Source organism: Austrofundulus limnaeus, unplaced genomic scaffold, assembly GCF_001266775.1.
Source record: "Austrofundulus limnaeus strain Quisiro unplaced genomic scaffold, Austrofundulus_limnaeus-1.0 Scaffold57, whole genome shotgun sequence".
Lineage (NCBI taxonomy): Eukaryota > Metazoa > Chordata > Actinopteri > Cyprinodontiformes > Rivulidae > Austrofundulus > Austrofundulus limnaeus.
The window spans coordinates 431,670-439,753 of record NW_013952459.1 but is presented as its reverse complement, the minus strand read 5'-3'; the positions used below and the strand labels follow the sequence as shown (position 1 = coordinate 439,753).

The 8,084-nt window shown below is 39.3% G+C and overlaps 1 protein-coding gene across 2 annotated transcripts in view; it reads left to right on the top strand.

The window, feature by feature from the left end:
• The first annotated feature begins 295 nt into the window (after positions 1-295).
• The window catches only part of ctif (CBP80/20-dependent translation initiation factor), a 62,289-nt gene continuing 54,500 nt past the window's right edge, over positions 296-8,084 (top strand). For both annotated transcript variants that reach the window (XM_014009329.1, XM_014009330.1), the window contains exon 1: positions 296-442. The gene's annotated coding sequence lies outside the window, so the exon portion shown is untranslated. The remainder of the gene's footprint in view (positions 443-8,084) is intronic.

Here is an 8,084-nt window from a genome sequence, read left to right as displayed (position 1 = left end):
ATTATATGTAGGCCTAATATAAAGTACTTCGTATTGTAAACAGCATTACTAATAATTTATGTTATTTTCTAAATAAAAAAATAAGTATAACTGGTTTTATCTTATCTTGATTTCTTATGTCAGTCTTTTAAATGATTTTTAAAGCTGTTTTAGTGTCATACACAGTACTATATAAAATCTTTTGGTAATAACACAGGACACAGAGCTTATTTTATAAACTCCATTTCCCATAATGCCCCACCTTTGGTTGCACGTGTCAACGCTGCCAGCAGACCGGATTGAACGTCACATTCCTGCATTCCCTTCTTTCCTCCACTGAGCCGTCGGAGCGGATAGCTAATCCTCTTTCCTCCCGGTTCTTCTAACAAACACACCCATGACACGGCGGATTTAACCTCAGGGGGAGACCCCAGGTTCTCCAGAAGTTGGAATCTTTCTTTGGGTAAGAATGTTTTTGCGCGGTTTTTAAGCCATATTTTCATCTGGAGTTTGGTGACCGTGGTGGGAGAAGCAGGGAACAGTTTTATAAAAAGAGCTGCATTGACTGCATGTTGTTTTTATGAGTTAGCTTCAGTCTTTTCAACCTCCCTGGTGCACCTGTTGATGTTTTCACTGGCACAGTGAGGTTTGAATCCAGAATTTGTGGCCTGTTGTTATTGTTGTACTTAATCGGTGCTGTTAGCTGACTTGGTTAGCCGCAAAGCTTGCGTCACCATTGTTACCGGTGATACTCGAGGAGAGACACCGGGCAGGGCCGAGGTGTCTCCAGATGTGGGTTTTGTTGTTATAACATGGATGTTTGTGTACGTTGAGTTTTAGTGAATGACGTCCTGTCAGGGGGACGCAGCCCTCGGCTACAAACCATAGCACATGGGTGTGGCTAAAATGTGCTAAACATGAAAACCTGTGGCTGATGTAAACATGTGATGAACGTAGCCGTGTGTTATTCCTCTTTAAGTAACAGCTCGTTATACTTGCAGGACAGATTAAATGGAGCAAACCGTTTTGGTGTGGAGGGGCTGAGCTAGCTGCAGATCAGGAGGCTGTCTCAGCTGTTGACCCTGAAAACAAAGAGGATCACACCCACTACTGTCACTGTAGGATAACACAGAGAGGTCATTAGCTCATCTAATATGCATTGTACTTCTGCCTGTAGGGCTTATTTGTTTTGACCTTTTACAAAATAAAGTTAATGGCGCATGGCTGCTAAGGTGTCTGGTTTGCTTATTTTTAATTACCCCTGAATGTGTCATAGAACAACTGCAAACTGTCACAATAGTCAGCATATTACATTTTAATACTCCCTAAATGCTTAGTAGCAATATCCAAACAAATAGTCTGTTTTCATGAGTCCTGACAGTTGGTTTTTTTCCCATGTTAAACTAGGCTCAGTTTCATGTAACATTCTTGACATTTATACTGTTTGAAGACTGATTACATCAGAGGGACTTTGTAGAGTTATTATAGGAATGTTTGCATGTTGTCACAAGACCAAAATCCATCTAATTTTATTAAAGGAGGTTATCGCCCCCAAACAAGACCGGTTTTGTTTATATAGGGCAGATACAAAACGTGTCCCCTAATGTTAAAAATAATAATTTGTTGCAGCCATAATTATGGTGTTTGCCTTCGCTCAGACCATTTTTTTAATCTGTCAGATGTGACATTTTTTGTCAGAAATTGAACAAATGTAGTGCCTCAGCTAAAGGCATGTGGTAATTTATTACCTGTCAGTTTGCAAAGCAGGTTCAGCCAGTGCAGTAGACAGGAGGGTTTGTACATTTCTAACAACACAGTGTCTCTACACACCTTGGTCTCAGAGTTATTTGTAGAACATTAAAGGCAAGAGTGCATTTCTAGATTAAAAACATTGCATTGATGTCATATGCCTGCAACATATTTCTGAAACAGATGCGTGCGCTTTATTTGTTTTTATCAGTTGGTGAAGATTCTCAGTCATCCAGGACATGGTAATCATATCTCCTGTTGAATCGAAGGCAGCTGAACTTCTCTTTTACATGGTTAGGGTTCTCTCAATTGACCATAACAAAGTCCAGATGCATTTGACTAAACTTGTCAGGATCCTCAGAAATGCTAGATATAAACTAAAAGCATAGACTGCTTCGTTTTAGAAATGAGTACTACTGAGGTGTAAACTCAGCCTGGACCAGAGTATCATTCACACCATTTACCAGGAGTAAGTGCATCGTCATCACCCCTCTGATCTGCAATCCTGGCACACACGAGTGTTTTTGTAGCTGCCTGGTTCGCTGCTCCTGTGCACCACCGGGTAGCACGGAGGACTGTGACGCACATGTTTGCATGCAGTGATTTTGAGATCGGCAGCACATTATGTGGGAGTAGCCTGCTGAAAAGTGGAGCACCCTAAGTCGCACTGTGTTGCACAGATCTATAGCCTCATTTCGGCGGAAACTGCTGCTGGTGTTGCATGGATGAATGAGTGGAAGAAGAGACATGAAGGGAGATCACATCGACTATTTAGGAGAAGAAGAAGCAGCTTATAAAGGTGAAATATCAAGAGGTGGCTAAGAGAGAGGAGAAGATCTTTATATGATGCAGAAATACAGCGTATGCTTTTATTGTCACATGTCACACAGGTCTTTATTAGCCTTTTCAGCTTGTGTGGTTATGTCTGTCCAATAAATGGCTGCAGTGCTGTAAGGCTAACCTTTTGTTGCCTCTCTTTTCACTTTTGTGTGTGTTCAGCTTTGAGGTTCACCTCCAAATGTGTTGAGAGGCTAAAGAGCAGTTCTGGGTGTGCTCATTGGTGTGTGTGTGTGTGTGTGTGTGTGTGTGTGTGTGTGTGTGTGTGTGTGTGTGTGTGTGTGTGTGGATGCAGACAGAATGGCATTGTTGAGCCACAGTTACAACAGTTTGACTGTTATGTCCACCACTCTCCTTTTTAGGGACACATGAGGACAATGGGGTTATTGTTTTAAACACTCACATAAGTTCACACGTCCCCCACCGACCCCCCATGCAACCGTATAATACTGGTTTGTTCTGGTCTGATCTGTTCGTTTACTCATTGCAGCTTGTTACAGTGAATGTGATGCAGATTCAGCAGACAGCTCCTGTTATGCGGAGTTGATTCGGCATGTTTTATAGTTGTTTTAAAGGAGCGTGTTGCTCATTTCCCATCAGTAATAGTATATTTGTGAATACACCTGACTAGGTTTTGACACGTCTCACTCCTCCAACAGTTATTTTTGTTTTAATGATGATTTGCAGCTGAGATTTTACAGACAATGTGATGCAGATGGCTGAAAAAGTCCTGTTTTCATTGTTTGTAAACACTGAGTAAAGAAAGGGTAAATTAAGAAATGTCTATTTTTGCTCAACTTTGCAAGAAAGTGAAACTTAAACGAATACTGTGGTATTCTAAACAACTTGTTCATCCACATCTTTGTAAATTTAAAAAGATTTTCATTCATCCACCAGAACAGAAGACATGCTACGTTATTGGTTTAATCCTAATCCAACACCCTATTTGTTAATTTTAAAAGATGAATCATAATTTGTGGCGAGTCCTGTTTATTATTAGCAACAAACAGCATCAGCATCGGGGCATTAAACTCAACATGGTTTTGCTGTCACGGCCTTAAGTCTTCTAAAGTATAAAAACTCTTATGTGATTTTGTTAAGATATCCGGACCTTTGTTGACCAGATTAGATGCATTATCAGCTCTGCTGGCATGAGCTAAGACTCCCACTGTGGTGACTGGATTTTATTTTATGTTCTGTTTGGATTGTAAGGATTAGTGATCATCAAAATCTGTAAATCGCCATTAGATTAGGCTGCTGTTGTTAGCGTATGTTCTTCTCAGAATAAAAAAAAAAATTACAAGTGAGCAGCATTAAATACATCTGTTCACTTAGTTTGAAAAATGTCTCTCCAAACGTGTCACGAGAGACCACTTTTGAAATAATCTCTAGTTGTGATTTGCAAATAAACTCTATGTAAAGTCTGTCAAAGAGTCTGTCAGCAGATTAACAAACAGGCTATTAGAAGATCACAAAGAAAGTTACTGATCAATGTTCTGCCCATACAAACCTACAAAATAAAGTGTCTAACCCCTTACATTCACGTTTGGGGGAAAAAAGCAGATGCAGATAATTTTTATATACTGTAACACATCATTCGGAAGGTCTGAACTAAATACACAAGAGATATTTGTGATTTGATTAATGTTTCAGTAATCACAGCAGCTACAGTCAAAGGTAACAACAAACAAACCTAAAAAAAATCTAATTAATGAAGCAAAAAATCTTTAAAGCGTCCTAATAATCCAAAAAGATAATTTGGTATTTCATGTTTGAGTTTGTTTAGCACAGTAATACATGTATTAGCTGAGATGACTAATACATACAGTATGAGTAGGCCTGTTACGATAACAAATTTTGCTGGACAATAATTTGTCTTAGAAATTATTGCAGTAAACAATATTATTTGGAGACCATTATAAACTAATAATTGCAGTCACCCTCAAGTTTACGAAATATATGGAAGTTTATGAAATTTACGTAAAGTTGCGTACAGATGGACCTGGAGCTGCTGAGGCTGTAACATCACTTCCCACCTCCTCTATCCAAGCCGGCACAATTTATTCTGCATGTGTCTTCCTCTGACTTCATAAAATAATTGCAGTCACACCCGCTCGCTGCCTACAAAGTTTACAAAACTTACGTAGTGTAAAAAAATAAAAACTCTCAGCGAACCCCATATTCGGCACGGTGCACTGAGGATGTCCTGAGACATCGCCAGCTACAGCGGGTAAAATAAGTATTGAACACGTCACCATTTTTCTCAGTAAATATATTACTAGAGGTGCTAATGACATGAAATTTTCACCAGATGTCGGTAACAACCCAAGTGATCCATACATACAAAGAAATCATACCATAAATGTCCAGAAATTAAGTTATTTGTAATAATGTGGAATGGCACAGGGAAAAAGTATTGAACACAATTACTGAAATTTATCTAATACTTTGTACAAAAGCCTTTGTTGTCAATGACAGCTTCAAGACGCCTCCTGTATGGAGAAACTAGTGGCATGCATTGCTCAGGTGTGATTTTGGCCCATTCTTCCACACAAACAGTCTTCAAATCTTGAAGGTTTCGTGGACCTCTTCTATGAACTCTGATCTTTAGTTCTTTCCATAGATTTTCTGTTGGATTCAGGTCAGGTGATTGGCTGGGCCATTCCAGCAGCTTTAGTTTCTTTCTCTGAAACCAACTGAGAGTTTCCTTGGCTTTGTGTTTGGGCTCATTGTCTTGCTGAAATGTCCAGCCACATTTCATCTTCATCATCCTGGTAGATGGAAGCAGATTTTTATCAAGAATGTCTCTACATTTTTCCACTCATCCTTCCTTCAATTATTTGAAGTTTGCCAGTACCATATGCTGAAAAACAGCCCCACACCATGATGTTVCCACCTCCAAACTTCACTGTTGGTATGGTGTTTTTGGGCTGATGTGCAGTGCCATTTGACCTCCAAACATGATGTGTATTCTGGCATCCAAACAGTTCAATGTTGGTCTCATCTGACCAGACTATATTCTCCCAGTATTACACAGGCTTGTTTAAATGTTGTGCAGCAAACTTTAAAGGACCTTCAACATGCTGTTTCTTCAGCAGTGGAGTCTTGCGTGGTGAGCGTGCATACAGGCCATGGTGGTTCAGTGCATTACTTATTGTTTTTTTTGAAACAAACGTACCTGCTAATTCCAGGTCTTTCTGAAGCTCTCCACAAGTGGTCCTTGGCTCTTGGACAACTCTTCTGATAATTCTTTTCACTCCTCTGTCAGAAATCTTGTGAGGAGCACCTGGTCGTGGTCGGTTTATGGTGAAATGATGTTCTTTCCACTTCTGAATTATGGRCCCAACAGTGCTCACTGGAACCTTCAGAAGTTTAGACATTCTTCTGTAACCGATGCCATCATTATGCTTTGCAACAATAAGTTGTGAAGGTCTTGAGAGAGCTCTTTACTTTTACCCATCATCAGATGGTTCTTGTGTGATACCTGGCCATCATTTGGGACTGAACCAGCTGATATTAACTTGCACTGACAAGGGGCAGGCTTGCTTTCTAATTACTGAGAGAGTTCAGCTGGTGTCTTGGCTTTCCATGCCTTTTGACACCTCCCTTTCTTCATGTGCTCAATACTTTTTCCCTGTGCCATTCCACATTATTACAAAATACCTTCATTTCTGGACATTTATGGTTTGATTTCTTTYTATGTATGGATCACTTGGGTTGTTACCAACATCTGGTGAAAATTTCATGTCATTAGCACCTCTAGTAATATATTTACTGAGAAAAATGGTGACGTGTTCAATACTTATTTTACCCACTGTAAAAGAGCACATCAGAAAAGCAAAGACCCTCCTGTACCTAAATGTCTGTTCACAGGGCTCTCATGCTACAGAGCTTGTGTGTCCATGCACCTGAAAAATACCTGATGCCAGAGTTCTCCCTACGCTAAGGAGTAGAAAAGAGGGAAACACAAAGAAAACATTCAAGCAGCCAAATGAAAATTATTGACTGCATTTTAATTTATTGTGCGATTAATTGATGTATTGCTTTTACAACAGGCCTAAGTATGACTGAATCTACTCTGTGGAAGATTTACAGTATCACAGATTACACAGTATGAAGTATTGATTAGTGGCCGTATCTCTGTCCATCAGACAAAAGAAGGCTGTGCTGTCTGGTGCCATGCTGTGGCTGTCTGACCAGTTTCATATCTGTCTGGTTGTTGCTGAGCTCCAGGCCCAGACTGTGGTCAACTGAAACACTGGCTGCTTTGCATTTCTCTGTAGCACCACTGCATCAGACTGTCCCAGACATCTCAAGACCTTACTGCACAATCTGAGGGAGCTATTCAACGCGGCTGCAGAAGTCATGATTTTAGTGGTAGCAGCCTGCAGCCCAATGTCTAGACATCTGAATGGCATATTTGGTAGCAGGCAGCTCTTTGTTGGAACAGCTGGTCCAGTTAAAGGAGGGAGAGTGAAAGGGTGGAGACAGGAAGGAGAAGGGGAGGAGTTTGGCCATTATGAAAGAGGAGACTGAGAAATGTGTCGTTTGGGTTGAATGAAAAGGGGAGCAAAAAATAAAAAGCTGCTTATGAAAACATAACAAAATAAATAAATAAAAACTGCTTCGTCAGCCAAAACATTTCCCATTTTTAAAAATAGAAACCTCCCAAATGGTTTAGCCTTCAGCTTTTACACATAATCAGAATCTGAAGCTATATCAACATCTGATTAAAGTTGTCATCTAAAATGTACTTACTGGAGTTTCCATAAAAAAAAGCAGTCAAAGGTTTAGCAATGTTAGGGCCCTGTCACACTAGACAATTTATGAAACATTTTTTATGTCTAAATTTCTAATAAAATTTATATATTTGATCAATTTGTTATTGAATTACATTATATACACACACCAAAAAGAAGCGTCTTGATTATTTTTTTCAAATCCATCTTCAATGTAGATGTCTTTAAAATGTTCATGAGTTGGCATAAGTTGTCTATTGTGACAGGGCCTTTCACAATAGAACCAGTAATCCTGATAAAGTTCATTTTTGTAGATGAAATAAGGTAATCCTAAGGATTATGATAGTTGGCCATCTTTTCAATGCATCTGTAGAATTTGTTAAGGATAAAACTCAGGACCAAAAACAGGCTACGTCTGAGAGATTGCTGGTGTAAAGTTGCAAACACTTTCTGAAAGTTGCTATTTTTGTCAGCATCTTGTAATCAAAGATGCAGTATTGCTGAGTCATTCAAAGAGTGTGCATTAGTTGAGACGTGCTTGGTTAATTTGAGATGCCTTGTGATGCTATTTGTGTTCCTGGCTTTGTAGAGTCAGTTTCTTTTGTTTAGAGGTTAGAGGAGCCACCAGCCTGCAGTACTTCTTTATACTTGCTTTCATGTTTCACATACAGGTGCTGGTCATAAAATTAGAATATCATGAAAAATTAGATTTATTTCAGTATTTCCATTTAAAAAGTGAAACTTGTATATTATATTCGCACATTACATACAAACTTATAT